Source organism: Papaver somniferum, unplaced genomic scaffold (assembly GCF_003573695.1).
Source record: "Papaver somniferum cultivar HN1 unplaced genomic scaffold, ASM357369v1 unplaced-scaffold_135, whole genome shotgun sequence".
Taxonomy (NCBI): domain Eukaryota; kingdom Viridiplantae; phylum Streptophyta; class Magnoliopsida; order Ranunculales; family Papaveraceae; genus Papaver; species Papaver somniferum.
In genome coordinates, this window is record NW_020622713.1 from 8,504,879 (window position 1) to 8,515,602 (window position 10,724).

General features: G+C 37.9%; 1 pseudogene; it reads left to right on the forward strand.

Moving 5' to 3' along the window:
- The first annotated feature begins 1,736 nt into the window (after positions 1 to 1,736).
- On the forward strand, positions 1,737 to 8,278 carry LOC113333979 (annotated as a pseudogene).
- The last annotated feature ends 2,446 nt before the right edge of the window (positions 8,279 to 10,724 follow it).

The following is a 10,724-nucleotide window of genomic DNA, read 5'->3' on the forward strand; positions in this document are numbered from 1 at the left end:
TCGTAATTCATTGTCCTAAGCCGGTACACGCTACCGGCATTCAAATTAATTGATATGTAGTGCCGGTATTTAGCTCTTGAAAACATTTATTCATGTATGTTTTTTGGTAGGTACCGGCATTGTAAATTTGAAAATCAACAACGCCGGTTCCACTGCCGGCATTCTCGATATTGATGGTACCAAGCCGGTACTCAGTTCCGACGTTTATTTTTATTAATTTTCCATGCCGGTATTTGGTTTTAGATGGTATTTTTTTCCTGTATGTTTTTCATGCTGTGCCGGCATGGTAACCTATCAATAAAACCATGCCAGTTTAATATTCCGTAGTATATTCCTTGGTAGGTAAAAAAGTTAACTGCGTACCGGCATAGTTTTGTGGTAGAATACTATGCCGGATCAATATTCAAATTGGGGGATAACGCTTAACCGACATGGTCGTAGTATGAATACCATGCCGGCATCGAGGTTTTACAATTGAAAAAATGGCTGGTTTAAAGAAAAAATGGATTTTTCAACCTCCTAGCAGCTTTACCAGTGTATTGGGGATGCTTGCATGTTGTGCAAGTTTACTTTCTTGTGTAGCTTCTTCGAAAAACTCTCCATACTCGTAAAAATCATCATTCGAGGGTGTTGGCTTAACAAAGAGTTGCAATTGAGAGTTGTTGTCGTTAGCTCCTTGTTGTAGTAGAGCTAAAGATTCAGCAGCTGCAATTCTCTCCTCACAATCATCTTCCATTTTCAAAAAAAAAAAAATTCCACTCAAAAATATTTTCCCCTCCTTCTACTCTCACCTCACTCACCTAAATTCAAATAAAACACACACTAATCATTCAACAAAAATCTTAAGATTTTACTAATTATTATTAATCACTAATCCTGATTAGTGAGGGGTAGATTAGGTAATACGTAAAATACTTAGATAAGGGGTGACCACGAATTGATATCTGGAACCAGTTTTTGTCCTTTTCTTATATCCCCTAATTCCTTTTTTTATCTCCCGATTAATTGTTCTTGAATAACATGATACATGCAGAATGAAGAATACCAGATTACTGAGTCAGACTATCAAAATGTCAGCTAACAAATTCTTAGAATCATTTGTCAAAGAAATTTAAAGAAAATAATGGCACAAGATCTTTACTTTTTTTTTTTTTTGTAAGTTAAAATGCTCACAAAATCTTTACTACTTCCAAGGAAAAAGCATTATATAGACCATATAGACTTCAAGTAACCAAACAAAGAAGCACAAATATTGACCAATATCCCAGTTTTGCAATGCTTAACGCATTAACCATAAGGCACTTCATTTGTATATTTCTCCCAATACTTGATTCTGGGTTCAGTAGACCAGCATGGCAAAATCGTATACAAGTCTGAACAATAAATTGACTTAAGCCAACACCTTTCCTCAAATGATTCAGTGTACGAGATCATTTGTTTAGTCCAATAAATTTACTTCAGTGCCTTGACACAGGCAATCCCGAATACATGATTTCAGTTGCTGTGCCAACGACCCTTTGAAACACCCCTGGAGACGACATTTGCAACACCAAGACGGCAACACCTTTCCACCATGTTAGATTTGAACGTCAAATGTTAGTCAAATGCTAGTCACGAATCGGATATTCGAGAATGGCTTTAAAGATTCTAAATACAATGTCCTTATCGACTTCAATGGTACACGGTAAATATGAACAAACCAGTACGTGGCTGTGGTAGATATTTTTGAGCGATTAAATTGGGTGCAACGCTTAAACCCTAACCCTACAAAAAGAAGCAGATTTTAGAGGGAGATAGAGTTGATGAGATCGATTCAAACGTTAAAGAAATATGGAAGGTGCTGCAATTACTGAATCAAAATTGTTGCTAAAAACACAGAAGAAGAAGAAGAGCAAGAAGAAAAGGAAGAAAAAGAGGTTTATCATGTGCAGATCTAGATACTCAGTATGGGCGGGATCGGAAAAATTAATATGCCCTGCAACTACCCCTACATCCTCTTCATCTGTCTCTATGTTATGATCTGGTCCCTTTGTAGTCAGGTAACATAGATTTTCAATTGCTAGATTTTCATATATTCTTTTACTTATTGCTTTGATTTTGAACCTGATATATCTGTAGGCTTAAATGGTAGGATTACATAAGAACCCCATTTTTGTAGTTCTAATATACAGCATTTCCATGAATCAGCTTCTCTAGCATGGTTAGATTCCATGCATAAAGCTGCTAGGTTAGAAGTGAAAGAGGTGAAGTATAATTGGGTGTGGGACGCAAAATCCGGAAGACCCTAGATGCATATTTTGGGTCGATTCGGAGAATTGTGAGCAGAGTCATTTAGAAGAACTGATTTCTGATGGCTTGGTCTCCTTGAGATGGGAGTTGTAGGGCCTTTCGAAATTCCTAGAGATTTCCAGCAGATCAGCTCATTTTGTGGCAGATCCGAAAGATGAATCTCACCGAACAAAGAGCTGGAAGGACGTGGAAAGTCCCTTGCAACCAATCTAGACACTGACTAAGGGGAAGTGGAAGGTCACTACAAATCCATCTCAGCGATCACAGTAAAATGCTCTAGGAAGCTCAGCCCAACAAACATCTCAGTGATCACAACGGCAGAACAAACTGGTCTAAGTGCTGATTTGGGTATGAGCGGAACTCGGAAATATAATTTTCAAAAGGAATCATCCTCAACAACCTTAGTCAACTAAATTGGTTTTTGACTCAGTGAAGGATGGGCATTCAGGCATCCAACAGAAGAGTGTAGCCACTGTTCCCAAATTTCAATCTAGTCAGGAAACAGTGAATGCACTTGAGAGACAACCAAAGTGGGAAGATATTCAGTATGCGCAGGAGCAAAGATCGGGTCAAACACTTAGGATGAAGAGTAAGACTCAACATAGAATATCTACCCCAAAGAAAGTTGGCCACTGTCTACAAAAGCGGTGTCATACTGGCGCCAACACAGATGCAATTTGAGCCGTATAGAGTAAAATCAAGACCATATCAGAGTAAGACTGCAAATCGCCGCAATCCGATTAATAAATCCAACATATTCAGATTCCTCGACTTGCTCTGAAGCCGGACAAGGTCTATTTAATACAAACCCAGGTCTAATTCATCTCATCTGCTTCTACTACTCCAAGTACAATCAACTGTATTAAACCTGGGTTCTGTATCTGAATGTTCAATTTTAGTGTTTGTATTAAATTTTTTTTTGTAAATACATCATCTGTGGTTAGTATTTGGTACACTGTAAGATGAATTACTTCGTATCTCTGATCCTTAACTGACATTTTATTTTTGGTACTTATAAACTCATGAAAGAACCATGTATGTGCTGGTTAGGACGGATAACAATTTATCTGCATCACTTTCTAAAATCATTTGATCTTAACTGTCTCTATCCATTATCATTATGAGAAGTTCATCTTTATGCAGAAGCATCATGACTTTGCATCTGTTATATGTAACTTCTTGCAGGTTTAAGTTTCAGCCTGGGTGTCTTTAGTGTGTTTATGTATTGACATCATGTTTGTTTCTAGAGGAGTAAACCTGGATCCTTTTAGCAAGTGGTCAAAGGTAATAAAGGGAACCTTTGCTGATTTTTCATTGCTTTCATCAAGAAATTGGGGTCACCTTGTGTAATCATTAACAGGTTGGGCTGGTCGTATATGATTCTCAAGTTCCGGTCGCTACTCCAGAATACATGGCTGGCTACTACATGGTAATTCTCTTTTCTCATTGCAACTAGACAGTGACAGAGTTGCAACATTGTTCGCTGTAGCGTTTGGATGCATATACTGCTGCAAAGTGCAAGCTCCTTTTTACCATGTATGGCCCTTGCTCCTCAAGAAAATGAAAGGGTGGCATCGCTGCTTTATTAGTTTATTGCAATTTTCATTTTTATACTGATTCACCATTGACTAACACTAAACAGAATGTAGTACAGTTGAGCATACTTCTCAAGTTTGGCCCTGTTCATGTCTCCTAGAACTTTTCATATCATGTACATCACATGCTGTTCGACCACCAGTTTGCTCTTATATTTGATGCTATTAGTTTTTTCTTCTCTTTCAGGGCTGCATCTGGTTGTAAAACAACCTATATTGCAGCTCTTATGAAGAACAGTGTTATGTGCTTGTCGCTCACGATTCCTGTAAAGTGCCTGTCAATCCAAATATTTTAATACAGTTTTATTAAATGGCTTACTTTCACTATGAATGAACTAGCGCCAAATTGTTCTTTTATTAAATGGCTTACTTTCAATCTAGTTACATTTATGAGGCGTGCATATACAATTATGGCATGCATCCTTTTTACAGAATTTTTTATAGAGTTGCCCTTCACTTTGTATGCTTTTGCACCAGAATTTGCAGCTCGCCCTTCACTTTGTATGCTGTATTCCCCCTTCAGTTTCACGTTTTCCCAATATTTACTTGCAATGCTCAGTTTCTTACTCCCTTTTTTGTCTGATTCATCAGGGAATTATTCATGCAAATGAGATAGAGGAATCTAGGTTCAAGTCAGTTACTGCAAATTTGCAACGGATGGGAGTGACTGACACCATTGTCTCTAACTATGACGGGAAGGAGGTTCGTTTGATTTTTCGTATCATTGCTTACCAAAATTAGATTATTGACTTACCAAAAATAAGATTATTGAGTCGCGTATGTCTACTCATGTTTAGACATTCGAAATGGCTTCCGTGGATGCACATTTTCCATACTATTTTAGGTTAATGTTGCAGAAACCCACTTCACGTGTTTTGCTGATGAAATATCAAAAATATCTCTTTCTTCATTGGGAATAATACGTTACTTCAGATTTGTAGGTTGTTATCCTGTAAAGAATATTACATATAACTTTGTTTGGTACAACATTTGTCATGTTGGAACATGGTATACATGTCCACAAGGGGGAGGAGTTACGCTTGTTTGGTGCCAAATTTTCAATGTCACCCTACAACAAAGGTTGCAGTTACTGAATGTTGAATTAATATGTTTTGGTGGAATTCTATTTAAAGGTCTGCATAAAATTGAAATCATTGACCCATGTTGGAACCTTGTATAACTCAATCATGTTTTGGAACTAGGCAAATTTCATCTTTCTCAAATTTCTACAATAAGGTATTTGATAACATGTTATTGTAATTTCAGCTCCTTAAGGTATCGGGGACGAACGCTGTTGATCGAGTGTTATTGGATGCACCTTGCAGTGGAACTGGAGTAAGTGACCTTGGCTTTTGCATTAGCACTTTTCTCTCCTGGAGCCGTTCCTCTTATATGTTTGTCACTATATAGGAGCTTATTGAGTCCACTTATGATGCAGGTTATCTTTAAGATGAATCAGTTAAAGCATCAAAAAGTTTGGAAGATATACAACATTGTGTGTTCTTACTGAAGGTATATTCTTTCTTTCTGTTACTGCAGAAAGTCGCTGTAATATCCAGGCTACGAATTATGGATGTCCAATTGACCGTTTTTGAAAGTTGTGATTGTTCTCCATTTTGGTGTCATATGAGCTCAAATATGGATATCAATTTCCTAATATTTCAGTAAATGTGCTGATGATTGCAAAACTCAAATACTAAGTTTTCGCGAGTACAATTTAGATACAGGGGCACCTAATTAACCCTTATAATATCATGCCATCTTGACTGGCAATCCTGTTCCCCTCCTAATTTGCACGTTACTATATACATCCGTTCATCTGAGTTATCTTGATCATCCTCTATAATAATGGCTTGTACTTGGTTTCTTGTCTCCGTCGTATTGCTTATGATGTATGAACGTGTGAAATTGTTAATTCGTGTTTCTATTGCAGCAACTGATCCTTGCAGCCATTTAATATGGTGGATGCTAAATCTGGCGGATACATAGTTTACTCAACTTGCTCTATAACGATTCCAGAGGTTTGTGTGATTCCCAAGTTAAAGTCATAATCAATGTGTTAGTTCTTTTTTACGTAACAGTCCAAACTTTTCGCTTGCTGAAGATTATGCGCTCAAGAAGAGGGATGCACACTCGTGCCGTGCAGGCTAGATTTTGGACGTCCTGGGTAAGCCTCAACATTTCACTGTTCGCATGAGTCACCGATGAATGTAATTTTCCACTTAACCTTCTTGGTTACTTCCAGGTTTACTTGCTTCAGAGAGCACCGGTTCCACCCCTCATTGGACAAGACTAGGCGTTTTTACCCTCATGTTCATAACATGGATGGTTTTGTTGTGGCCAAGGTTTTGTTGCAACTCATCTCGTCATGTACATAGACTACGATGCACAAGCATTCTGCATAAATTTGGAGTTGTTTTGTACAAAATAGAATCAATACCTCATTATTAGAAGAACCCGTCTCTTTTTTCTATCTCCTTTCTGGAAAAAAGTATATAGAAGCTATGAAAAGTACACCACATCTGACACAAACTATTTATTTTCAACTGGTGGTTAACATTTCTGGAGTATGGTGTTGTTCCCAGAACTTGTTTTCTGGATATCTTAGATGGACGTATCATATTTATTATTTGGAGACATGTTGAAAGACTTTATGTAGCATGGTTACATCTTTGCAGTTGAAAAAGATGAGCAATTTGAAACAACCACCCAGTCATCAGAGCCGTCAGAGATGGTGGAACAGGCACCTGAACCTGTTGATAGCAGCACTGATGAGAAATTCCAGCCAGAAGTGAAATCCCAACAACCCAAGGATTTTGGTAGTCCTCGAAAAAGGGCAAAGACAGCATTCAAGTCAATAATGGGAGCAATAACAATATCAAATCCCAAGGAACGGAGGCCGAAAAGGAAATTTCCATCTAAGGAAGAGACAACCAAGCCAGGTAAAGAAATTGCCTAGGCATTCACAATTATACATATATTTTTTTCACATTTTCGAATTTGAGTGTTGTTAGAGATTGCACAGCCTGAATTGTTCCTGATACACATGATATTCGTGTTTTGTATATCTGGTTTTCTTATATAGTCTGTTTCATGTCATCTTTGCAACTGTTTAGTTTTAATTTTCCTTTAGCCAAAGAATCATGTGTACCGGTGTACGCTATCACATCAGGTCTACATGTGGGTTAGTTTATTAAGGGGAAGATATATTATCCTGGCAGATTTGGAGTATTGGAAATTTGGAGATGGTTCTTCCATAAATTTTTGTCAGATCCTTGGGTTTTAAGTTCCCCTCTATCTAGCATTATTCCTAACATTTCTGATGAGGTGGTTAATCTTAGAGTTATGGACATTATGATTCTGAAGCTGGTGCTTGGAAACTTGACAGAATTTCTCATCTGCTCCCTGCCACTGTAGTGGAGAAACTTATTGCCGTTCTTATTCCTGTTAATGACCCCTAAGATGTTAAGTCTGGCAAGGTTTATGTTAAGTCCACATATAACTTTCTGTACAAACAAAATACTAAAAGCAGTGAATTAGATTTGTAATTGGAGAGCCTTATGGAGATTGCATTGCCCTTCCTATATTAGACATTTCTTATGGCAGGTGGCTCATAGGAAAATTTCGGTGAGAGCTCAACTTATCCGTAGGGGTCTGAATATTATTCCTGATTGTCCTCTTTGTGGCTCGAGCGTGGAGAGCATAGACCACATATTGATCAACTGTCCTACTACTACTAGCCTGCTAGGCAAGTTTGGGGTTGATGCAAGACAAACATGGGGGTTGACATTATAAATGGGCCTGTTGGCGTGAATTGGGTTATTACTAATTGCTTCTCTTTTTTTGATCGGTCTTTGTTTGCTTTTCTTGTTTGAAACATTTTGGTTTGCTAAGATAAGAAAGTCTTTGAGAATTTCCAACTTCTATGTGGATTGGATTGTTAGTCAAGCTAGTAACTGTGCTGGTGAATTTTTTGTTCTTCAGGAGATTCATGGTTTGTTTCCTGTAAGAAAGATTCAAGTCACTGTGAAGTGGGAATTCTTCGATATTTGTATTGCAAGCTGAATATGGATGGTGCATCTAACGATCTTAATCTTGCAGGATCAGGTGGTGTTCTCAGAACTGATTAAGGAAGCACCTGGTTGGTTTCGCGAGATTCATTTTGAGGAATGGAAACAATATGGCAGAGCTTTGGGCAGTCAGGGAAGGTCTCAAGCTAGCTTCAAGTCTTGGTTTTAGGAAGTTGATAGTATAACGCCACTCTCTTTATGTTGTAAGTTTATGTAAGAAAGTGTGAGAATCCTTGGCTGTTTTTGTGAATGCTTTTGCCTCCTTGGTTTTTGTCCATCAATATGGAGACCCTGTGTTGATATGTTTTAGCTAAGAAAGTTGCTATTGCGGTTAAAATCGTCCTAGTTTTTGGTTGATTTATCACAGGATGTAACTGGGGAGGGTCTTCCCCAGGTTTGCAAGGCCCAGCAGCTGCATTAGTACCCAGATATGACGATTGCATTCTATAAATGTTCAGAAAAACTTTCTTTCAGCTTGGATCTTGTGGCTCTGGTTTGGTAATAGGGTCATTTTCCACTTGGCTGTCAGTGGCCGACACTCCAAGAGGATGATTTTGTGCTTCTGAAAATTCCCTTGACCCTAGATAGTCTAAGATGTGTAATGATAAGGCAAGAGCTTCCACACACGTTGTCATAATTATCCCTGAAGGAAGAGTCTTCAAAAAGAAAAAGTAACTTTTGTACTTTTACAAGAAAGGAGGAATAAGATGAGCATGAACTCTTGAGTTGAACCCTAAAATGCAATCGTTACATGGTTGGCAATCTGCGTTACACAACAAGATGTCCCAAACTGCTAACATTTCAAGTGGTTTGTAACCGAGGGGATGAGTTTCGGGAGTGGCAGCTTCGTTTTTCTTCCACATCTTAATTATCTTGTCAGACTTGCCAGAAGATGAGAACTTTAGATATGGAAGCTGATGAAGGGGATGATTCCGGATCACAGACCGTTTTGTGACGATAGCAAGGAGTTTACTGGTGAGTATGAACAATATATGAGGGCGGAGGATCTTATTTATTCCACTGAGAAGTTCAAACGCACAATTTCACCACTTCCATGGACGGCCCCCACGGACATTCTGCTGGAAACTCAATCTCTTTTCTCAGTCATTAGGGATAAAGGGATTCATCCTAGTAGATCTTTCACCATCTCAAATTTCTTCTGGATCTGGAGGGGCTCCTGGTGCTGCAGAATCATCCAGTACAGCTACATTATGCACACATCTATCCCCACGTATGTGCGACTTAGCTGGGAAGACATGAATATGCACCACAGCATCAGTATCCATCTGTTCTTACTCGAGCAATCGAAGAGATTACAATAAGAATGATTTATAGTGGTTCTATTAGTATGAAACAAGCAGGATGAAAAATGCCAGATTACTGAGTCATACTATCTTAAGCGAAGAAGAAGACAATGGCACAAAATCTGTATAGTGCTGCTAAGAAAATAACATTATGTCAACCATATCATCTTCTAGTAACCTAACAAAGAAGTACTAGTATCACCCAATACCCCAGGTTTGCAATGCTTACCGGAAAGGCACTTCATTTGTGTATTTCTCCAGATACTTAATTCTCTGTTCAGTAGACCAGTGTGGCCATGTTATTCACAGGTCTGAACAATCATACATTTTCTACATGCTACATAAAAATAAGATGGATCCTGTGATCAAACATCATTATGCCAATTGCCATGAAAACGGAGAATATTTTATCCGCTTGTGTACAGAAATAAATCAGATGCAGCATCCATATAATAATAATAGAGGAAAGAAGGTGAAAAAAAATAGAAAATCAGAGATCACATAATTGGATGAACACTTGCCTCAATACAGGTAATTTTGAGTACATTTTTCAGTTGTTGTGCCAAAGACCCTCTAAAAACACCCATGTTAGAAGGGGCTTGTGGGTTCCAAGTTATCCTTAATAACAGCATAAAACTATACTAGGCAATAAAGGGCCCATGTTTGGCTAAAATTTAGAACAACTGATAGACAAGAATACCTGCATGCAGATTAAGAGAGTATGTAAAAGTGAATCAAACAGAAAGAAAATAATAAAGTCCAAATAACGGTAGATAAGCATGATTGGACATATAATCATCAAAAATTAGAGAGAGAATTACATACCCTTATGTCCACTCAAACGCCCCTTCTCCATAGACCCTAAAAAGTTCAAAAACAATTGCTACCAATGAACAAATTGTCTGCAATAACATCTGACCAAGTGACAATTATTCTCATCTGCAAGCCTAATGCACAAAAAGTTGCAACGCAGATAGCATCAGTGCATCAACATTCAGCAAGAAAGAATGTACATGCTGAACAATGCTGATTTTTACAGCATTATAAATATCAGGACCAAGAAACCACCTGCTTGAAAAGCAAATTGGTGGAAATTGGTGCCTAACAACTCCATCTTCATATGCTACCTCGAGACATGCTGGAAGTGATTGGCCATGTGTTTCTCTAAATGGGATTTTAAATTAAATCCTAACATGTCTACCATTCAAACATAGTGCCTTAGGTTCTATTCCATATTGAATTCTCATAAGCTCAAAATACTCATGACCCTTTTCAGTCATCCCACCATGACTACAAGCAACTAGTGATGCTATTTTAATTGTTGTAGAAAAAGTGGTAATAAGATTCGTTCAACTCGAACTTGTGAAGGGTTTTCGAAAATTAAATAAAGTTGTTTTAAAGATAATAAGAAAATACCGAGACCCTGGATTCCACCATTAACCAATTAAGTGATAAATTCTAATCAA